Source organism: Alligator mississippiensis, chromosome 13, assembly GCF_030867095.1.
Source record: "Alligator mississippiensis isolate rAllMis1 chromosome 13, rAllMis1, whole genome shotgun sequence".
Classification (NCBI taxonomy): Eukaryota; Metazoa; Chordata; order Crocodylia; family Alligatoridae; genus Alligator; species Alligator mississippiensis.
Genome location: NC_081836.1, coordinates 24,396,618 through 24,421,002, shown reverse-complemented (window position 1 = coordinate 24,421,002; position 24,385 = coordinate 24,396,618). Strand labels below are relative to the sequence as shown.

General features: G+C 47.8%; 1 long non-coding RNA gene across 1 annotated transcript; it reads left to right on the top strand.

Moving 5' to 3' along the window:
* The first annotated feature begins 1,588 nt into the window (after positions 1–1,588).
* Positions 1,589–24,385, top strand: LOC109284496 (uncharacterized). The gene is made up of 5 exons (XR_009456197.1): positions 1,589–2,017; positions 3,141–3,208; positions 3,601–3,810; positions 6,644–6,732; positions 7,772–24,385. It is a non-coding gene; the product is annotated as an uncharacterized LOC109284496 (long non-coding RNA).

The window sequence follows — 24,385 nt, the reverse complement described above, 5'->3', positions numbered from 1 at the left end:
ATTATCTATGTTTGGCCAAGTCAGTTTGAAAAAAAAAATTAATATCCTTCCCAAGGTAGTATATTCTCTACAAATCCTCCCTGCACCTCCCGCCTTCATTTAAAGTGAAACTTACACAAAATTTGTGTTTATCATGGGAAGAGCCTAGCAGTCAGAGGCAGGCAAAATATGTTCCAGGCGCCACATCTGGCCCACCAGGCAATTCCGGCCAACCCGCAGGGCCCTTCCATAAGGCCTCTGTGAGCCCTGGCCCTGGGCTACCCCTCTGCAGGAGGTGTGGCTCTAGTTACTAAGCAACACCACCCAGCCTGGCCTGACCCACCCCAGCCCTGAGCCAATGGTCACTAAAGACCAGAAGCCTCTGCCTGGCACAGCTTGTGCCTGGCTCCCATGGCTGTTCCCAGCCTCCTTGCCTGCAAAAGCAGGAATTCAGGTATTGCCCCATCAGGCAGGGGCTGGGAATTCCCACTGTGGGAAAGGGGGCTGGGAATGCAAGAAGCCATGCACTGTGGGGCTGGGCTGGGCTGGCCCTGCATGCTGCAGGAGCGTGGAAGCTGCTGCTATGGGGTTAGGTTGGGTTGGCCCCACACACTGCTACCACGTGCAGCCAGGGACTGAGGTGGAAGTGCAGGAGATGTGGCTATGGGCCCAAGTGCCACACCCTGCCACCATGTGAGCCTGGGTACTCAGGTGGGAATGCTACAGGGCTGGGCTGGCCTGGCCCCACACATTGCCTGCATTTGTGGCCAGGGACTCAAGCAGGAGCTGTATGTTATGGGGCTGGGTGGGGCTGGTCCTGCACCATACCACCATGTGCAGCCATGGACAGGGGTGGAAGTGCAGGACCTGCACATTGTGGGGCTGGCCCCACACCCTGCCACCATCTGCGACCAGGGACTGGGATGGGAGCGTGGGAGCTGCACACTCTGGGGCTGGGAAGGGCTGGCTCCACTCACTGCTGCCACATGCAGCTCCTGGGAGTGGCACATTCCAGGGACTCTGAGGACCCCACCCCCTCCACACACACATGCACACACACCCTCCCCCATATGCCACCCCCACCATACTCCCAACACACACCCATATCCTCCCACAGCCCCTGAGACACTCCCATCCCCCACCATACCCCCAAACACACCCACACCCTCCCACACACACTCCCACCCACCCACCATAACCACATAGGACGTGACCAGATGAGCACGCATGTGCCTCTTGCCCCATCTCAAGCCCCTTTGAGATGGGGCAAGAGGCATGTGCAGGAATGAAAAAATGCAAATTTGCAGCACGGGGAGAAATTAGAAATTAGACCCCTGGATATCCAGGGGTCTAAAAAAAGTTAAATTAAAAAAAGTGGGGCAGGGCACGGTCCAGGACCTGAGGCAACCAGAGCCTGGGCACTCCACAGAGATGCTCTGGCTGCCAGGGTGTCTCTATGGTTGGCCCCTCACCCTGGTGCTAAAACATGCAGCCTGCCAGGCCATGTGTTCAGCACCAGGGCTCCAGTGCCAGTAAGTAAGAGGTGGGGGGGGGGGCTGGAGGAGGGGGAAGGGGACTATGGGGGAACCCCCACTGGCCCCGCCCACTCCCCCAGCCTTCCAATCTCTGCCCTGCCAAGCCCCACCCCCCTGCTAATCCCCCCACCTCCTAAGGCCTCAATCACTTTCCTGCCAAGCCCCTCACCCCTCCTGTCCCCTGACCCCACTGATCACTTTCCTACCCACCCCCAACTCCCCATCGCTTTCCTGCTTAGCCCCACCCGCTGCCTGCACTCCCAACCCCTCTGATCCCTGCCCCCCCCCCAGCATCCCCATAGTTTAAAAAACAGACAAACAACCAACCCAGCACTTACCAGCAGTCTGGCTGCTGTGTGTCTCAGCGGGGCCCTGCCTGCACAGCATGGGGCAAATGGGCAGCCCCAGCAGCCCCAGCCTGGGCCCTCCTGCCCCCCACTGCCCTGTACTGCCCAGGGGACTCTGCCAGGGGGCCCCGGAGCCCCCTCACCTCTGCTTCTAGGGTAAGTAAAGGCTTTTTTTTTCCATTGTTTCCCTTTTTTTTCTTTAAAGTAATGGTGCCTGGGGTTGGGGGGCAGCCATGGGGGCCTGGGGGGGGCAAGTGGGGGGTGGGCCTGGGTGGAGCAGCAATCAGGAGGATGTGGTAGGACATGTGGGCCTTGTAGGTGGGTAGCCCCTGTGGGGGGCCGTAACCCCTGTTGGGGGGCCGTTTCCGCTGTGTGAGGGCCGTAGCCCCTGTGTTGGGGCCTCACCCCCTGTTGGGGGGCCATAAGCCCTGTGTGGGGGCTGTAGCCCCTGCTTGGGGGCTGTAACTCCTGTGTGGGGGCCATAGTCCCTGTGGGAGGGCAGCAAAATATATATTCATTTATTCATGAATTCATGAAACATGTATTTAGAGTTCACTTTTATTATTATTATTATTATGATACAGACACTGGTAGGCTTCCACATTGGTTTAACACTGTAGATATATCAATAAAACATTGCTCAACACACACACACACACACACACACACACACACTCTTCAAGCACACCCCCACCACATACACACCCTTACCCCCCCACACACAATGTACAAGAGTAAGACTGTATTTTGAGCTATGATGCAATCACCTCTAGATGCACTATGCAAACACGCATAAATCAGGACCAAAATATTTTTACAAATAAAATTAATATAAGTTAAAGTAGATGTTTGAGTTTTTTAGTATATGATTTTTTTTTCAGTTTCAAGACAGGAGCACCCTCCCTCCCAAAAAGAGTATTTCTGGGGCAAGGGGAGAGACTGCCAGTGGCAAGGGTCAGGGGGTGGGACTCCTGGTCCCAAGATGGTGAACAGGGAGAAAGGTACCCTCAAGGGGTGGGGCTACCCTTGCAGTCCTTGACAGCTCACCAACATTTGCTAAGCAGTTCTCCAGCTGAAATAATTGCCTGCCCCAGGCTAGATCAACATGTGAGATTCCAGACAGAAAACTACTGGGGTTTATAACTCTAACACAGAATTCCACAGCTGATATTCAATGTGTTTGAGATAGATCTTAAAGAAACTCAAATCAGCCATGCACAACACTGAAGTAGTGCATGGTTCCTCTGCTTTACACTTTCTAACATGATTTATGGTGAAGACACATTTACGCCTCAGGAGTTCAGATAACATCCTGTCCTTGGAACCACGCTGCAAGCATGGAGAAAGGTGAGCAGGCACTTTGGTAAGGCAAAAGCCCTGTTGTCTGGCTTGAGTGGGGAATGGGGGGGTGCCAGTAATCTAAAAATGCCAGTTACCTGAGGCACAGGGATTTCCAGGCAGATGCAGAGTGGTGGGGTGGGGTGGCAGTGGCCACAGGTGGAGTGAGGGCAGTGGGGTGGCAGCAGCCGCAAGCGAAGTGGTGACAGTGCAGGGTGGTGGGTAGTGGCCACTGCATGCAAGATTCCTCCCCCTCCCCCCCCCCCACCTGGCTGGCCAGCCAGAAATTCCAGTTAATAGAAATGCCAATTAGTAAAATGCTGGATAATAGGGCTTTTACTGTACAATGCCATAAATCTCACTGAATTACCAGACACTACAGTTCCCAGTTTTTTCTCCAGGATGCATGAGAGAGAGGATGTCAGAGAAATGTTGACAACTGGAGACTTTTTCCCTGTGACATAACTCTACTGAACCTAAACAGCTCCAAGTGCAATTTAAGCTCCCTTCTAAGATTTCTGTGTGTGCAAGTCAGACATTTCTTAGACCTTATTACAGAAATATCCACAAATGGGGATGAATTTCTTGAAGGCAGCACATAGCAGCCTAAGGTAAGTGAACTTGCTTTTTTACTGAACTGGAGCTACTTCCCTGCAATTCCAAGGGCTCAAATCTACAAAGGAACTTGAGGGCTTCAATGTCCCATCTGCATCATGTGAATTAGGTGTCTGGTCCAAAGCAGAGTTAAGCACCTCAGTTGAGTGAGCCCAGGTACAATGCAACAGAGGACAGAAATGCCTCAGAATTACATTTGCAGCCACAACCCTGACCTGGGACCTGCTTAAGGAAGCTAGTCAAGAACATTATGGATTGGGGAGTGACCATAATTTCACCCTTCTCTGGGTGTTACAGACCTGTCTTGAAACTACCAAGAAGTGCCTCCCCCTGCTTGGAAGACACTCCCTCCAGACAGTTTTGCACTGTTTAAGAAAATTGAAGCAATTTGCTCCTTTCTTCTAGAGGTTTGAGACAGAAGGGCAGAGGTTGTGGCACCATCGTTCCTTCTATACAGTGACATAGTGGTTCATGCACTTGTTCATGTGGTGGAAGACCTGGGCTCAATTCCCTCTTCAGGCCATGCAGATTTCAACTCAAATCTCCCACCACCTTGGAGGGTGCCCTAATCACCAGCTGCTCAGAGATGCTCAGTGCCTCTTTTTGAAGCTATTTCCTTGTTCATGTAAATTAACAAATCCTTGGGCCAAAAAAAAAGCAGGGTTCAGTATTCTGGGGGTGAGTTCAATCATAAGGGAAGGAAGTTTCTGCTCTAGGTTTTGTTTATGCAGTTAGTATGCAAAAGGCATAGGATAAAATGCAAAGGCAGTGGCGACGCATAGGGGGGTGCACATGCACCCCCTGAGAGTGCTGGTGCACCCCCTGACAGGCCACACTCCCTGCTTAGGCAATCGGCAGGGTGAGCACCAGCCAGGGAGCGGGAGTGCCAGATGCAGCACCACGGCTGCTTCTGGGAGTGCCACAGCCGCTTCTCAGTCAGCGAGATTGGCCACGAGGAAACCATCCCTCCCACCTCCCACCCCAGTCACTGACTGGTGGGGCATGTACCCCCCCTGACTAAGGTGGCACCAGTCACCCATGGGAGAGGAATTAACTGAGCCCAAGTCTCCCAAATCCTAGGTACTAATCTCGAACCTACAGAACAACAAGTAACCCTCTGGGCCAAGTGCTGACCCCGTAGACTACTCTATGGCTTAAACCACAGATGGGCAAAATGGCAGATCCAGCTAGCAGCCAGACTCCATTTCCCAGCAGCCCCTGCCAGCATCACTGTGGCTGGTTTCCATGGAGACCCCAGCAGCAGTGGGACCAGTGCAGGTCCAGGCTTTCCCCAGAGACCAGCCCAGGGGGTTGCAGTTTTGCTCCAGCTCTGGACCGCACTGTCACTGTTGCACAATCCCAGCCGCAGCCCCAGAGCTCCCTGCCCAGCTATGCATCCTGCCAGCACAGTGCCAGGCCAGACTCAGTGGAAACCCTGGCCCTGCACTGTCACAGCCCTACCACTGCTGGGGTCTCCATGAAAACCAACCGCAGCAACGTGGGCAGGGGCTACTGGAAAAGGGAGTTTGCTGTGGGCCCAGTCTGGCCCGTGGGCCAGATTTTGCCCACTCGATTTAAACACACACTCTCCAATGTCGTGGGAGAAAACTCCCTGGAGTTCATTGTCTAGCTGCATAGGAACCAAGCAACACGGGTAAAGGCTTTACTGCAGTATATTTGCTCGAGCAATGACCATAAGCCTGCAAAGAGGCAAAATTGCCCCCCCCACAAAGGGTGGGGCGTTCTTTTATACTTTTTACAATAAGGCAAGACTACAGGGTTAACAAAAGCAATACTTGGGCGGTGCTTCACAAATCCTCATAACAGCATGTTTCTGTTAAGCTGAACCAGCACTTTTCTAAAAGCTGAAGAAGTTAAGTAACAGTAACATTATGATACCTTAGCAAAAACTTGCACAGTAGTAGATATTTCTTAAGGACACGATCATTGTACTTAGAACAATGGCTTCTTTGTGTTATCTTGTTCCTTGCTGTATCTGGTTTACAGCACACAGACTTATACAAATTCACTTGCTGCATTTTACTCAGAAAATGGTTAACACAGTTAAAATAATTACTTAACATAAGCTAATGGCTGACAGCTATTATTCTGCTTTGTGGTCAGCAGCATTGCTAGGCCACAGGTCATGCCTTATATTCAGCTGCAAATCTAATACTTCTCAATAATCTAAATTATTGCTAACTTAACAGTATGCTATCAGAAAACTATTTTATTTCAGGGTAATAACAAACTTGCCCACCACAGTCCCCACTTTGTTTTAAATTTCTAGAGGAAGTTTTGGAACATACTTTTAAATATTTAAGCTCTAGTGGAGTTAGGTCTTGATGATTGTTGCTGGATATTTGTACGAACTGACCATACATTTTTACTTCCCTTTGTATAAACTGTTGCCCCAAAGAACATAAACACTGAAAGCAACATAACAGACAGACTATAGTTATAACTATTTCAATTATACCTAGTACAAAAGGTCTAGGCCATCCCCTAAGGGAAAGGAACTAACCAGTAAGCCAGCTAAGAGATGTATCTTTGGGGATTTTAGCTATATTTTCGGCTTTTTGGATATGAACAGCTGCATCATTGAGGTGGGTTTGAACTATGGTAAATGAACTGTTAATTCATATACAACATTCTGGTCTGATGACTGTGCATGCACTCTTCTTTGGGCGGCAAGGAGAAAATTAAGGGCTATATGGTTTTAAATTACTATTTGTCGGAATTTTTCTTGGGTGTCAGCCAAGGTAGCAACGGCCTTCGAAAGTTTTTTGTGACCTTCGCTGAATTCATGAGCCATGATTTCTATTACAGCTTGGAGGCGTAATGTAAATTTTCCAAGACACATAGCGCCTATTCCCGGGAGCATACTTGCAAGGGAACACCTGAGTAATACTCCCTTGGTAAGTTGAGCTGTTTGATTTACTATATCACGACTTTCTTGTAAATCCCTTTTGTTTCGCCACCTGCCCCATGGAAGGTGCGTGGTGAAGGACGTTGAGGGTTTTAGCACTGCTGGATAGCAGATACCTTTTCCTTTGGCAGGGATTTTATGGTAGGCGTGGGAGCCACAGACCTAGTATTGTCTCTTTTAAAGCAGCGAGGTTTGAATACTTAGGAGGTATTCGGTCACCGTTTTCTAGTTTTAGCACTCCACGCTCACTCTTTGATTTAAAGGAAGGATTTGTAGTTTCATTGAAGAAGCATTGTCCCTGGGAGGTATCAGTGTATAAACAATACTACAAGGTATTATTTAAAGAGGAGATGGGGGTGCAGATAGGATTAGTGCCCTTGGTTAAATTTTTGCCACTGTAGAAATCATTGTAAGAGCTGCAATAGGTAGGGGTTGCTGTATTATTATTACGCAAGTCTTCTCTAATTGAACTAGTAAAATAGTGGTGACCATATGCTGGTGCTTAAGTTAATGCAGTTTGATACTGAGCAGTTTACATAAAAACACTAATCTCTAATGACAGGCTTTACTAAAAGGAACTCCTGCTGACTTTGGTCCCAAGCTTGGTTATTAGAGGGGTTTAAAAGTGACTCGATGGAGCTCAAGGGGATGGGAGTCATGGGAATTCCTCCTTGGGTGTGGAGAGGAAAATAACTGTACACTTAATAGTTACTTTGGTTTTTTTGCTATAGCGGCTCTTTCAATGTATTGGAGGTACATATTGTTATTAGAGATATGGGCAACAGTAGGTTTAAGAGTAGCCTTAGCCTGAGGAGACTCTGTAAATTGTTTGAAATCTGGGTGGCTAGGCTTTACGCAATATTTTGCTTTATAAGTAAATACTCGGACTTCTGCTGAACTACAGCAATGTGAGGGAGGATACCAGCAGGCAATGTTGGGCAACCCTGGCACAGGATGCAGTCTGTCTGACTCACAAAGGACTCACCCCCCCCTCCCTCCCCTCCTCTACCTAAACGAAACTGATTAAGATGCAGTGAGAGACGCACCTAAGACCCTCAAGATAAGGATGACAAGAGTGAACCAACTGCCCTAGGTCTCATTTACATCCGAGATGGAACCAGATGACCATTCATTTACATGAGAGATGGAGAACAGAAAGCCTGAAGCAGAGACTGCAGTGAATTCTGGGACCAGAGAATCAGGGGAGCACTGCATGATCGGGAACCTGTGCTTCAAATGTTAATCAACCCATGTTCACACACACCCAGCTCAGCATTTATCAAACCAGTTCTAATCTGGATTTACTAAGGACTTTTCCCCCCCCAGACACACACACACAGCTCTAAGTTTAATAGGCATCTCGGGCCGTACATTCCCCGGTCCCACTATGGGAGGCCTATGTAAACTTGATTGACTAAAACATGGTTGCCAGGTTAGGGAATGCTGAGGCAAGAGACCGAGTCAGAGGGGGTATGGGCAACATTGGAACAATGGTTAAGGGTTCATCACAGCATCCAGCCTGCTGGAGCCCTAATCACAGGTGTTGTCATACTTTTCCCGAGATGACTGGTGGGAGTCCTCTCCACAAAAGGTTATGAGCACACCAATAATTGTCTTAAGTCTGTTAAAAGACTATAGTAAAATCTGGAAAAGTCATGCTAAGCTGAGGCTTGTGCACAACAAGTAAAAATCCAAAACCCTGATGCTGCAAGCTATCTATTGTTCCTGAAGAAACCATGAGATATCCCATCAGTATATCTGCCATCCATAGGAATCTCAAGCTGGCTCCCAAGTATTTGGGTTACTCCCTAATCTTAAGTGTTTCCTGATTATCAATCAGTTTCTTGAGATGTTCCAAACCAGATAACCCCTTGTCAATAGAAAAGACAATGATTTACACTACTGAGGGTGCTTCGAAGCAGCTGAACTGAGGGTATAAAAATCTGTAAAAAGTGTGTGTGCTTCAAGAAGAAGAAGAAGAAGAAGGAAAGAAGGAGAGGAAAAGGAAAGAAGAAGAAAACTCCTGTGCTGACAACATCCCCTGTCGTTCTTGGGACGCTGGAAGAACAGATCGTCTCTCTCTTCAAGGATTGTGCTACAGACTGTGCCTGTCAGCTTTGCAGCCTGAGTACCATGGACTAGGTGAGATCCCAGCACTCGCTCACTCTCTCTCTTCTCTCTAGGCATAAAATTCTGAACCTGAACTGTATTAGTTAAGCTTGAGCTAAGTTTCCCCAAATACTTAGTGAAACCAGGGTAGTATTGTCATTGTTTGTGTTTGTTTTTCTTTTGCATGTCTATTACTACTAGTACCATTATATATTTCATATGCTTAGCAATAAATAACTTTTGTAGTCAAACTGGTAGTAATTGGGTATATTTTTCCTTCTCTGCTTCTCTTTCCTCCCGTGCTCTGCAGCAATGCTTCTTTTACATATGCTAAAGATCCCTGTGAAGCCCAAATTATTGTGGGGTTTGCTCATCAAGAGGCCAAAGATTGGGACGTGTTGAGTTTGAAACACATAAGGGGATCAGCTTGTACAGGCTGATTGACCCAGTTTGACTCAGATGTGCCCTTATGAACTGAGTGCTGGCCCATGAGTGTGTCAGCTGGACACCCAGCCAGATTCAGAGGGATTCTGTTTACCTGTGTGCTTGTGTCTGACTGCATTTTATTGTTGCTCTTATGAACTGATTCTTGGCATATGAGGGTGTCAGCCTGTCCATACTGATCAGCCCGGCCAGGTCAGGTGTGTCACGTTAATTTGTGTGTGTTTGTGTGTATGACTGATTTGGTGGCTGGAGGAACCCAGTCCCATTGAGATTGAGTCCTGCAAGATAGCTCCACTGGGGGTGAGAGCTTGCAGAAGGGAGAAATACAGCTCCGTATAGTAACACAAGCAGCACGTTGACAGAATCACCAACACCCTAGAAACTATCCCTAATAAATGAGCACACCCCAAAGTAATGGGCAAATTTGGTAACAGCTGCTTTAGGTAGCACTATCCTTCCGTCCGGCAATCGCCATATTCTATTTTTTTTAACTATTTTATTTCACGAAAGATTAGGTACAGAAAGTAAAAAAACTATTAATCTCACTAAAGAGAAACTATTCCAGGACATTCGGAACTTCACACCGTGACAAACACTTTCGCAGTAATACACATCATGTCTAACATTCCATATAGCTCTTGAGAAACGAGCAGTTCTACTCTTCCCTGTCTCATAGTACACGTGCAAAAACTTTCGGCATTTCACTCCGAGAAAAAACAAAAGCAGCCTGTTGAGGGCCCAGGGCACGGCACAAGCTGGAAGCCACAGTCCGCTACTGCGCTTAACTGCTCAGGCAGTGGTTCAGCTTCAAGTACTTCAAATGGAGTTACTACTGCATAACTCATTTTTCTAACTCCGTTGACTATTTTTGAAGAGCTATTTACATAAAAAATTAAGTCAGGGTTATCTAAGGGTAAGTCACTGAGATCTGCCCTGGGTTTGTTTGTAAATATTGCAACTTGAAGGCAATCATGAGAGTTTGGTTCCCCATCGCTGGGTAGAGGTAATAGAGTAGCCGGATTCAGGGTATTGCATCTCTCTCTCACTAGGTTTGTGGTCATTAAAAGTGTGGTTTCATACTTGTTCATTCTCTGATGAGAAAAATGTTCAGTATTTTTCTGGAGGAGGAGGAGGGCTACTGCGTGTGGAGCCTTTAGGATAAGGGGGTACCCGAGGACTAATTCCTGGGCTTTCTCGACTATTGTTGCAGCTGCTGCCACTGCGCGAAGGCAGCCTACTCCCCCCTTTGCCACTGGATCTAATTGTGCAGAGAAGTAAGCTACCGGGCGTTGGGTGGTGTCTAAGGGTTGAGTAAGTACCCCAGAGGCTACTCTTAGTTGCTCATGGACAAAGAGCGTGAAAGGTTTTCAATAATCTGGTAGCCCTAGAGCAGGGGCAGAAGTTAAAGTGGATTTTATATTACTGAAGCTGCAGGCAGCTTCATGATCTCAAAAGACTGGTTCTTCTGCAACTTTTGTGGTAAGCTGCACAAGAGGCTTGGTTACTATTCTTAAGTATTTAACAGTGGATTTACAGAACTGAAGCTTGCTTGGTGACACCTTGTGGCCTTTGGCAGCTAGTGCAGTGCTTAACGTACACTCTCTTTTTCAGTGTTCTCCCTGTTTACAGTAATGGCCCATACGGTTGGTGGGTATGGTCCGGTGGCCTAGGCACAAAGGGCCTCGGGCCATGGGGCAGATTGGTTCTATAGGGATTTGGCATCTGAATTACCGCTGCCAACATGTGAATGTTGGACTGGTCTTCCTTTTGTTTTTCTTTCTTCTTTTTTTCTTCCCTTCCATTAAAAGTTTTAGTAGCAATGGCTAAGATTTCTGCCATGGATTTACCCTCAACACCCTCAGTGTTATGTTGGAGCTTCTTTCTAATATCTTCGCTAGCCTGACTTATGAATACAAGTCTTAACACAGGCAAAGTGGCAGGTGTCTCAGGGTCCATGTTTCCATACTGGCGTATAGCTTTACAGAGTCTTTCAAAGTAGTCTGAAGGGTGTTCTTCTGGACCCTGAACAGTAGCTGTCACTTTGGACCAGTTTGTAGTTTTATCTCCTGCCTTTTTTAGTTCTTCTTAGCATACATATTGCATTCTGTCCCTCTTCCTTTCTATAATTCTAATTTGGATCTTGCCTAGGTACACCATTAGGCATGGAGTGGTTTTGATGCTGCTGATCGGCTAGAAATTGGTCAGTGTGGCGTAGTACTTGGGTCTTCTCATCTGAAGTTAAGAGGCTTTCGAGAAGCTGCATGACATCTGACCAGGAGGGGTTATGAGTCATGAAAATGGTTTTGAAGCGCCTTAGAACTACTTCAGGATCATTTCTGAGCCTGGGGGTGTTTTCTTGCCAGTTTAAGAGGTCGGTGATGGAGAACGGAGCATGTGTCCAGTGACTGATAACTTCTCTACTCTTGCCAGAAGGAGCCAGAAGGCTAGGGGCAGGTACTCGTTGTCGGGTACGATTAGCTATGGGAGTCGGATCAGTGTTCGGGGAGGTTGAGTCTGGAGAGGGATGCCTTGATCCATCTACAGGCTCAGGACTTGGGCGGTCGCCGGGAGGCAATCGGGGTGATGCCTCCCCACGATTTCCCGAGTCCCCTGCCAGCATGGGAATGAACGGATCAGGTTGGGCATGGGTTTATAATCATCATCTGAATATAAAGGTGGTGCGGAAGGTTTTGGACATTGAAGGGGAGCTAACAAATTCGGGAAAGGTACAGGGGTCAGGGTGGCTAAAAGCTTTGATCGCTTACTAGCAACATTGTCTCATAAATACCAATAATTCATTAGGCCAAGGTGGAGGTCCTTCAAGATCTTTCGTAAGGCAGCCAGGCGATTTGGGTCAAATGGTCCATTTTCTGGCCATTGTCTTCTCAAATCTAACTGAGACGTATAAGACGTCTAATTAATTAAACAGAGTTCTGCCATACAAGACTTGGACAGTTCTGCCCGTACCTCCAAATGTTTCCAATTCCTGATCATATAATCAAGGGGTGAATATCCTAGGCCAGAACCCATGATTATTTCCAAGTATAAGCAGCCTTATTCCCTAAGTTCTACCTGCCTAGAAGCTGTTTCATCCACGTACAACAACCGGTGTTCTCAGACCCCGCTGGCTTTCTCCGTGAGGAGGGGCGTCTTGAGTCCGAGACCCTAGTCATTGACCATTATAACAGCATTTCTACCTTATATCCGTGTCTTTCGCCTTTCGGCCAGGCTGCCGCTCTAACAGCTTTTAAAGCGGCAGACGGATACCCTCAAAGACTGCTTCCAGAGACCTCTAGAGGTTAAACCAGAAACCCAGAAAGTAGACAGAAACCAAAAACATACCTGACCTGAGGTACTCGCTGGTACTGTTCCTTTACCCGATTTGAGGATCCCACCTTATTGGTCCCGAGGGGACCGTCCACCTCCCGAGACTGACACAAATAGATGAACTCACCTGGTGTGCACTGGGGTGTCAGGGGGTGGAGGTCTCCAAAGTCTTCAAGCTAGATGGGTCCCATCTGGGTCGCCAAATTGTCGTGGGGGAAAACTCCCTGGAATTCGTTGTCTAGCTGCATAGGAACCAGGCAACACGGGTAAAGGCTTTATTGCAGTATATTTGCTCGAGCAATGACCATAAGCCTGCAAAGAGGCAAAATGGCCCCCCCCCCCCAAAGGGTGGGGCGTTCTTTTATACTTTTTACAATAAGGCAAGACTACAGGGTTAACAAAAGCAATACTTGGGCAGTGCTTCACAAATCCTCATAACAGCATATTTCTGTTAAGCTGAACTAGCACTTTTCTAAAAGCTGAAGAAGTTAAGTAACAGTAACATTATGATACCTTAGCAAAAACTTGCACAGTAGTAGATATTTCTTAAGGACACGATCATTGTACTTAGAACAATGGCTTCTTTGTGTTATCTTGTTCCTTGCTGTATCTGGTTTACAGCACACAGACTTATACAAATTCACTTGCTGCATTTTACTCAGAAAATGGTTAACACAGTTAAAATAATTACTTAACATAAGCTAATGGCTGGCTTAGCTATTATTCTGCTTTGTGGTCAGCAGCATTGCTAGGCCACAGGTCATGCCTTATATTCAGCTGCAAATCTAATACTTCTCAATAATCTAAATTATTGCTAACCTAACAGTATGCTATCAGAAAACTATTTTATTTCAGGGTAATAACAAACTTGCCCACCACACCAAGAACTCAGTCCATTAGCTATTCTGAATTAATTCTTCAGGAGTACATGACAGAAGTAAGTACCCCCTCTTCCTCTCTCACATAAACACACATACACACACATAGGCTGTGTGCATATATTCTGAACACACCATTGCTTTTTACTGACTAGTATAAGAAATGTACAGATCAGCCAAAAATAAAACCTTCACAGATTTCCCTGCTACTTACAAGCATTTCTTACTCTGGAATCAGGTCCCATGGTGTGATCCAGTATCCTTCTATGTAGCTCTTGGCTTGTTTGCTTTGACCGTGGGAGGTTTCTGCACCTCCTTCTCTGAAAAGCTGCTCACTACTTCCTTTTGCCTGTCCCAATTGTTCCATATATTTTTGTGATCCCTTCCCTTCCTTTGTGACCTGTGTCCCTTTGTCTTGTTTGGGGAATTTTCACTTCATAGAATCATAGAAAATTAGGGTTGGAAAGAACCCCAGGATGTCATCTAGTCCAACCTCCAGCTACCAAAGCAGGAACATCACCAACTAAATCATCCCAGCCAAGGCGTTGTTTAGCCAGGTCTTAAAAACTTCTAAGGATGGAGAGTCCACAGCCTCCTTGTGTAGCCTGTACCAGTGCCTTACTACCCTCCCAGTAAAAAAGTTTTTTTGTACTATCTGTTTAAACTTCCCAGAAATTTGCCCCCAACACTCTCCAAAGACTTCCTGTATTGCCTGTGTACTGTGGTATTGGCCTCCCAGCAGATGTCAGGGTGATTGAAGTCCCCCATGAGAACCAGGGCCTGTAATCTGGAAACTTCTGTTAGCTGTCTGAAGAAAGCTTCATCCACCTCATCCTCTCAGTCTGGTAGTCTATAGCATATATCCACCATAATATCACCCTTGATGTTCCCCCTCTAACCCTAACCCAGCGATTTTCAACAGGCCTATCACCAGTTTCATATTGTACCTCTGAGTAATCATGCAGCAATTTTACATAAAGAGAAACTTCTCCTCTTCTCCGCTGCCTGCCTTTCCTGAACAGTTTATACCTGTTTAGTTCTACTCATTTTTGCCTGACTGTCTTTGTTGAATGTGGCAATCACTACAATGTGTATTTTAGATCACCTCTTATTTCTAAGAAACAGTGATGCCATTATTTCATACTTGTATATTTTATGTGTGCCTATACCACAAATCCCAGCTCTATGGCCTGTGCCGTAACATGATGATTTCTACTGCCAAGCAGCATGATTATAAAAATGGTGTCTTAATTAACAGTTCCACTTCACAGTAAAGAAAAGCCTTCATACATAATGATATTATAATATCAACTAAAATTCATAAATCACACACAGATTTCCCCAAATTATCAGATCTTTCCCCTTATTTTAAGGTTTCTGAACTCATAGCAAGCATCCCTGAGACATCTCAGAAGTTTTCCAGAAGAACTAGGGAGAACCTTGTTTGAAAAACACTTGCCCACCTGCCTACTTTTGGGAGTATCATGAGAGAAGTTTCAAGCTGTCCTTATGCACAAGCCCAATTTAACAAACCATTAAAATGAATGGGGCAGTTCACAGCTCTCAGAGCTGACACCTGCTGTTTGGAGGTTAGAACTACAACACTAGATCAGTTTGTATTTTCAGAGTTTTCTTCGCATTAATAAAGTACAGAGTTCTGCAGCTATACTTTTTAGCCATGCAAATTTCATTGTTCATGAAGGAAAATGGCAACCTTAACAGAGGAATGTTCCAATTCATAAGCATGCCATCTAGCAGTGTTTTGTAATTTCTATAAATATTTCAGAGGGAGAAAGTGTCCCTTCAGTTGTCAGCCTTTAGGGGCAACTCAGATGGCTTTCTACAGGAGGGTGGAAGAAGTGAGCTGGGTGTGGCAGATCCACTGGTATTCTAATGCAGTGATTCTCAACCATTTTTATACTAGGACCCATTTGTAAACATCGATGGCCAGTCCTGGCCCAGTGCCCCTCACTCCTGACCCACTGCCCCCCATCCCCAGGCTGCAGCCCCTCAGTGTGGAGGGCAGGGGGTGGGTATATGGGGCAGGGAGCCACGTGTGTGGTGCAGGGGGGGCACAAAGCAACCTATTACAATCTGGAACTGGAAGGGAAAAGCCACAGGTTCCCACGCTTTTCTCCTTTAAAGGAGAATCCATTTTAAAAGTTTGTTTGCAACCCTTTCAAATATTCTTGCAACCCACTTTCAGGGGTTTGTGATGCACAGATTGAGAAATGCTGTTCTAATGCATGGGCTGATACCCCTGACAGTCAATCTTGGCCTGTTTTTTCACTCTGGTGTCCTGGTGGCCTCCCTGGTCACCCTCACCTATCACACCTTGGTCTTGTGTAGTAATTTGGGAGGAGTCAGCCCTCAGTTCTGCCAAAGTGACAGTTCAGGTGCTTTTCTCAACACTTCTCATCACTGAGCTTTTGAAAGTCTGGCCCAATCAGTATTATTTCTTGTGAACCCCACAGTGGGTGCATCTATACAAGATGCTTAACTGCGCAGTAACATAATTAACTGTGCAGTAAACACACATGTCTACATGTGCACACTCTTACTGCATAGTAAAAACCCCTAATCATGAGTAAATTTGATACACTTAAATGCAGGTATCAAATTTACTCATGATTAGTTACTGTGCAGTAATGGTCGTGTAAACATGACCTAGGAGCAAATTTGTTCCCAGGTCAGCCCTGCCACTAGTGGGCCAACCTGAGGCTAGCACCAGGGCTCCAGGCTGGGCTGCTTCTATGGCAGCCCTTGCCTCAGGCCTTTAAAATCCTGCAGGCATTTTAAGTCCTGGGACACACCAGAAGGGAAGCTGAGGGCACTCCAAGCCCCTGTGTCCCCCTGGGCAGGCCACAGGCCAGCTGTTCCAACCTGTCTGAACCCCAGTGCCGCTGCCTGGCACCGCAGTGCCACGTGCCTGCCAGGCCTGCACCATCCAGGCCTGCCAGCTGCTCCAGGCTGCTGCAGCCTGTTGCAGGCACCAGCCAGGCCTGCCAGCCCCCAGTCCAGCTGTAGGCAGCTTCTGGCTGCTGGGGCCAGCTCCATCTTCCCGCAGCCCAAACCCAACAGCCTGTCCTGAGCCTGCAGGTGCTTCAGGGCATTGTCTCTACCATGCATCTGCCAGTCCCACACTGGGCCCCTGTGCTGGGTACTGCTGGCAGATGCCCAGACCCAGCAGCACAGGGAGAGCTGTGTGGAGGCCCAGAGAGCCAGCACAGGACCCACAATGGCTTCATTATCACCAACACCCATGATTACGTCCATGATCACCACCTGGAGCCCCAACTGGTTGCAGGAGGAGACAAGCAACCTCATGGTGCTTTGGGGTGAAGTGAAGGTGCAGCACCAGTTTGAGTGGGGTAGGTACTCCGATGCCCACATCATTGAGGGGCTGTCAGCCCAGATGCGGGAGCATGGTCAAAATGGGTCAGCATGGCAGTGCTGCATAAAGGACAGGGCCTTGTGGGCACAGTAGGTGGCCATCACCAACCACAATCATCGGATGGGGACTGCTTGTAAATCTATGCCCTTTATGCAGCAACTGAAGGATATCCTTATGCTCCAGGATACAGGCTGCAGCTGTGCTGTCTACAGAAGCATGGGTGGCCTGCCTAAGCCCCTGCCCTGGCCTGGCATCTGCATTGACACATCACAGGGAGAGGCCCCCTCGGACATCCAGCAGCCCGTTCCACCGAGCTCCCAAGCTGCACACTCCACCAGCAACTTGGGGAGCCTAAGCCAGCACCTGCCATCTCAGTTCTGCAGCCATAGCTCCAGCCCCCACCATCAGGAATGGCTGGCCATGACACTGCCAGCTGCCAGCAGCACCAACTCCTCCCCAGGGGGGCCCCCAGCTGGGTGCCTGCCTACTGTGCCCTGCCATCTGAGGACACCCCCTGGAGCCACATCCTAGTGCCAACAGCCGTGACTGCATGGAGCCACCAACCACGCCAGCCCCATGGTAAGCCCCACACTGGGAAGAGGGCCATCTCCAGCCCAGGCCCTGACCCTGCCCCCAGCTCCTGCCCCCCACTCCCTGCCTGGCCCGCTTCCACTCCTTTGGCCCTGGATACCCTCCCACAGCATGCAGAGAGATGGGAGACAGTGCAAGACTTTACTGAGCAGCCCGTGTCCCAACAGCTATGTGACCACAGGCCTCTCACATGCCAGGGAACATGTTGATGCTGGCAGTGATGTCCTTCTTGACTGCAGGGGTCAGGGATGTGTAGCTCAGCCACAGGTAGCCCTCCAGGCAGTGGCAGAAGTTGCAGGGCAGCCTGGGCTTGTCACCCAAGCCATTGAAGCTCAGGGTCCTGTGCCAGGTGCACAGGTGCACTTGAGGCACCATGGCCATCAACAGCAGTAGGGTGTAGTGGGTTGGGAAGCCCTTGGTCTGTACAAATAGCTCCTCGTGCACCACCTGGGGCATGCACAGCAGAGGATCACTCAGGGCACAGTGGCAACACAAGGGGGGCAGGCACCAGGGCACCTCCCCAGACAAGACCCCTGTGAGGAGGGTGGGAGCATGGACAGCTCCTCATCCCAGTTGTCCAGGAGCCCCATGCCCTGTGGACTGGGCAGCAGCACAGCAGAGCTGTTGGCCTGCATGAGGAGGAGAGGGCAAGTGGGATCTGGAGTTGCAACAGCAGGTGCTGGCAGAAGCCTGGCCTGTCCTGGCCTAGGAACAGGGTAGGGAAGGCAGGCTGCCTGAAGCCAGCTCCCAGCAGCCCACCAGCCCCAGGGAAGTGAATGGGGCTCAGGGGCTTGGCCAGTGCCTGTCTGGGCTCGTGTCTGCTGGGTCAACTTAGCATGGTCCCTGGGTGCCCACACATGCCCAACTCCTGATCTGAGGCAGGGCAGTGCATGGCCCCTAGTACAGAGCATCTTATCTCTGAAATGTAGCAAACTCACACAAACAGCTTGTTTCTCATGGCTTGACAGGGCCTGCAGCTGCATACAGGGAAGAGGTTGCACTTGACAGCCAGCATGCAGCCTCAGTGTCACTGCCACCCACAGCCAAGGCCTTGTGGATGTGACAGCTCTTCCAGAGCAGGACCCTGGACAGGACCCTCCTCCTGGACCACCTGGTCATGGCATGAGAGGACCAGCTGGTGGATGGTCAGGCCTGGCAAGCAGAGGTCATGGCCCACCAGGATGGGTAGCAGACAGAGGACATCACCTTCTAGGGTACACTGGACCAGCACAAGGTGGTGCGGGACTGGTGTGAAGGGGTGCGGGACCAAGGAGATAGGGAGTTCTGGGTGCTGCTCATGAGCAGATAGAGGTGCTGTGGAAACAGAATACCATCTTGGCCCAGGCAGTGCAGGCCATGGATGATGAGCACCGAGTGCTGTACACTATTCTGGTCCTGGCAGTTGTCTTCATGCTGTCTACTGCCCAGACCTGGTGGGACTCCACCCATGACTGGGCCACAGGTGTAGACAGCTATAACCTGTACAGGAGGGATTGAGTGGACAAAAGGGGCGGAGGTGTAGCTCTCCATGTCAAGGAAAGCTATGCATCCCTGCAAGCTGACATTGGCACCCACGGTGGACTTGAGACCCTCTGGGTTAAAATCCGTGGGGAACATGACACAGGGGATACTATGGTGGGAGTCTACTACAGACCCCCTACCCAGGGTCAAGACCTTGACCAGGAGTTTGCCAGGGAATTGGCTGAGGCCTCGTGCTCCCAGTGTATGGTTGTCATGGGAGACTTTAACTACCCAGACGTCTCATGGGAGGAGCGCTCAGCCAAATCTGAGTGGTCGCAAAGCTTCCTCTCATGTGTGGATGGCCTCTATCTGACACAGGAAGTCTACAGGCCGATGAGAGGTAAAGTGCTGCTCGACCTGGTCCTGGAAACTGGGGACGACCTAATCAGTGACCTAATGATTGAAGGGCAGCTGGGCGACAGTGACCACGAGCTGATAAACTTCACCATCTGCCGTAAAGCTGGCAAGTCAGTCAGTAATACAGAAGTCCTCAACTTCAGGAAAGCTGACTTTGACAAGCTCAGGAGGCTTGTCAGTGAGGCCCTAAAGGGCCACAACCCAAAGGGGAGGGAGTTCAGGACGAGTGGTTGCTCCTCAAGGGAGTGATCCTGGATGCACAAGCAAAGTCTATCCCATCTCAGAGGAAAGGCAGCAAAAGTGCACAGCAGCCCCCTTTGCTCTCCAGGGAACTAGCAGACCTCCTGCATCTTAAAAGGAAGACCTACAAAGGATGGAGGACTGGAACCACCACCAAGGAGGAATACTCTGCTCTGGTCTGGACCTGCAGAGAGCAAACTAGGAAAGCCAAGGCTGCAATGGAACTCCAGCTAGCTACAAATATCAAGGACAATAAAAAGTCCTTCTTTAGATATGTGGGGAGCCGGAGGAAAAGCAAGGGCAACATTGGACCCCTGCTAAACCTGATGCGATAACTAACAACTGATGCCCAGGAAAAAGCAAACTTGCTAAATGGGTACTTTGCGTCAGTTTTTCACCAGTTCCATGGGACGCCCCTGCCCACTGAGGGACAGGGAGGCCCAGATGAGGGAGATTCCTTACCATCCATCACTGCTGACCTCATGAAGGAACACCTTGACAGGCTGGATACCTTCAAGTCAGCCAGCCCTGATGGTTTACATCCAAGGGTACTCAAAGAGCTGGCAAGCATCATAGCTCAGCCCCTGGTATGGATCTTTGAGAGCTCCTGGTGCTCTGGTGAAGTGTCCAATGATTGGAAGAAGGCCAATATGGTGCCTATCTTCAAAAAAGGGAGGAAAGTAGATCCAGCAAACTACAGACCCATTAGCCTGACCTCTATCCTGGGGACGGTCTTGGAAAAGATTATGAAAGAGGCCATCCTATACAGGCTAGCTGATGGGAATATCCTGAGGGATACCCAGCATGGGTTTGTTGTAGGTAGGTCTTGCTTGACCAATCTCGTTTCCTTTTATGACCAGGTGACCTATCACCTGGACAAGGGCAAAGAGATTGATGTCATATATCTTGACTTTAAAAAAAGCCTTCGATCTGGTATCCCATGATACCTCTTGGCAAAACTGGCTAACTGCGGCCTTGACCTCACCACGATCTGCTGGCTGGAGAATTGGCTCCATGGCAGGACCCAGAGGGTGGTGGCTGATGGAAGTCAGTCGTCGTGATGTGCTGTGATCAGTGGGATCCCTCAAGGCTCTTTCCTAGGGCCTTTATTTTTTAACATCTTCAGCAATGATGTGGACACTGGTGTCAGAAGCGAGCTGGCCAAGTTCGCCAACAACACCAAACTCTGTGGTAAAGCAACCACACCTGAGGACAGGAGGGTGATCCAGGCTGACTTGACAGGCTCAAGAAATGGGTGGATGAGAACCTGATGGTGTTTAACACTGAAAAATGCAAGGTTGTCCACCTTGGGAGGAAAAACGTGCAGCATCCTTATAGGCTCTGCAGTGCTACACTGGTTAGCACTACAGGTGAAAGGGACTTGGGGGTCATGAGTGACCACAAGATGAACATGAGCCTTCAATGTGATGCTGCAGCCAGTAAAGCGAGCAAAACGCTGGCTTGCATCCATAGATGCTTCTCAAGCAAATCCTGGGACGTCATTCTCCTGTTGTACTCAGCCTTGGTGGGGCCACAGCTGGAGTACTGCGTCCAGTTTTGGGCTCCACAATTCAAAAAGGATGTGGAGAAGCTTGAGAGAGTGCAGAGGAGAGCCATGCACATGATCAGAGGTCAGGAAAACAGACCTTATGATGAGAGGCTGAGAGCCATGGGACTCTTCAGCCTGGAAAAGCGTAGGCTTAGGGATGATCTGGTGGCCACCTATACGTTTATTAGGGGTGTTCACCAGGATCTGGGGGAACGCCTGTTCACCAGAGCACCCCAAGAGATGACAAGATCAAACAGTCATAAACTCCTCCATGACCGTTTCAGGCTGGACATAAGGAAGAACTTCTTCACTGTCCGAGCCCCCAAGGTTTGAAATAGACTGCTGCCGGAGGTGGTTCAAGCACCCACTTTGAACGCCTCCAAGAAACTTTTGGATGTTTATCTTGCTGGGATCCTATGATCCCTGCTGACTTCCTGCCCCTGGGCAGGGGGCTGGACTTGATGATCCTCTGGGGTCCCTTCCAGCCCAAATGTCTATGAAATCTATGAAATCTTAACTTCATTATTCCTTATTATGTCACCACCTGGCAAAGCATTTATGAGATCTCTTACTTCAGAAATTGTGAAACCATAACCATCTTTTAAAATAGGCCTCACAATTTCATTTGCTTTCTCAAAAGCTGTATCCTTAAGAGATGGTGATTTCTGGGTAACAGACTGCTTAAAAGTGTTGTCATATTTCTTCAGGTATATTTCCAGGCATACTTTGTGATAAAGTAAATCTGCTCCAAACACTTGGGATTCTGATTCCAGGTCTGCAACTCAAGGGAAGATATCATCCTGGAGATGAAGAGCAGCTGCCAAAAATTTGGAAGCCCTTTGTGTTTCACAGATGCCGAACTTATCTCTTATTTAGTTATGGCTTTGCTGGCTGCATATAACACAAGGTCGATTTGCCAATGATTTATATGAGGATGGAGGGTGCTCTTGGTTGCATGTAAAGAGCAGGTTTTTCATTGTATCTCCTCTTCAGAAGAACAGTTACTGGTAGGTTGACGGTCTCTGTCTTCTGAGCACAAGGTGGCTTTCTGTAGACCTTTTTTTCAATGTATATTGCTTATAACACTGGTTATTTACATGGTACACAAATTCAGTATCGGTCAACACTTGTCTCAGTCTTTGACAAAATCATTCCTAATCTCTGCTACTTCCATGATTTATTTTCTTCCATTTGAAGTTGTAGTCGTTTTTTTGATCATATTTGGCCTGATAGATAATGCACTTGTTTGAATCAACATGACATTCTTCTTATGACTTCACAGAAATTGCAGTTCGTCTCACTGTATTTCAATCAGACTTCAACCTGAAAAACAGAGGACAAAAACAGTTACTTGTGAGTTTGGCTGCAAACATAACAAAACGACTCAACAAAAAACATTAAACCCATTAAACTACAGTAACAGTAACTAGTCATTAAAATAATACATAGTAAATAAAAGAGTACACAATAAATTGAGCAGTTCAATAACTTTTATTTATTTATTTATTAAAATAAGACAGTAGAAAACTCACACATATGACAAACTCAATAATTATTTTTGTAGGGCAATATAAGGTACCAATTTTTTTCAATTACATGGATGTGGAACTTGGGAACCTACTTTCTTTTGTCACTATGACATTGGAAACATCTTTATTGGACTACTTGACCTTGAAAACATTGGGTTAAACACCAAGATTACTTTGTATCATACTTAGAAGAGAAAACACCAGTCACCAAAGAGTGATTGTTGCCATGTTCAACAGTGGCAGATTAAGATTTATCAGGGCCCTGGGTGAACAGAAAATTATAAACATGAATGTATCAAAAAATTAATAAATAGACCCATTAAATGTGGTGCATTAATAAATGAAGCACAACACATGATGTCGAAATTGACTACTCAATTTTGCCACACACAAAACTGAATAAAACAACTGCCTTAGGAAAATGACTCAAATGCATGGGATCACAATAAATATATAATAGCATGAAAGGAAAGATATTTTAGTCTAGTAGCCATGTAAACTCTTCTTTGACTATTTTTTTAAATAGATATTTTACTACGGTAAACTGCTTGTAGAAAAATACAGGCCATACCTATAGCCTCAAGTATGAGTCTAAGATTGTCTGTAGATGACACAGGCAGTAATGTAGAGTGCCTGAAAATTTTAACGTGGCATTTTTTTTGTGGGGTGCGTTTGTGTTTGCATGACACAGCATTCGTGTTTGCATGAATGGCACTTTTGAGTGAATTTAGCCTCATGTGCTATTCCCTGAAGATTTCAGTAGGGGGAGTCAAATACCAATTCACCCCCTGTAATGTCTTCCCTAATGTATTACAGCAGGAGGCGCATGTAAACCACCTGGCCTCCCCAGTCCCTGCTTCCGGACTCTCACTGGACAGTCCTGACTCTCACTGGGAGTCTCCCCTGGCACGGTCATGGTCACCCCAAAACCTTGTCACTTTCACTCACCTATCCTTGGTTGGTATGGTCTCTCTCTGTCAGTACATGACACTTACAGGTAATGACTTCACAATCTTTGGAATTTTCCCAGACCCTCATCAAGCACAGCCTGAGTATAAAGGTCCCCCCCCCCCACCCCACCCCCCAAATTTTTCCAGCCCCCTTTCACAAATCACTTGTGCTGTTGACCACAAACTGCTTCACCATGTCTCAGAAAGCCAAGGCCAGCAGTATGAAGCTGATGGCCCAGGAAGCTGATACCTCCAATGCCCATGGACCCAACTGGACCCTGGAAGAACTGGAGGACTTCATCTATATTTGGTCGGAGGAAAGGATCATAGACAGGTTGGAAAGTAGGAGGAATAAGCCTATTTCATTTGAGTCACAAAAGACATGCAGGCGCATGGGCACAATCATGACTGGACCCAGGTCTGGTGCAAGACCAAGTCCCTGAGATCAGCATTTTACAGAGCCAAAGATGCAAACTCTCCTTCTGAGGCAGGTCACACAACTGCTCCCTTCTACAACAAGCTGTTCATCATTCTCTCCAAGGATGCAGGCGACAACCCAGGTATGGAGACTTTCAGTGTAGCAGAAAGTCCCCTTTTCCTCTTGCCTGCATTTGCTCTCCCCTCTTTAAATATGTTTTTCCTCTTCTACCTTTTATTCCTTCCTCTTTCTTTCACTTTAAGATAAGGAATTGTGTTTTAAAATGTGTATGTGAACATTTTGTATTTCCCTGTATATTTTGGTATTTTTATCTA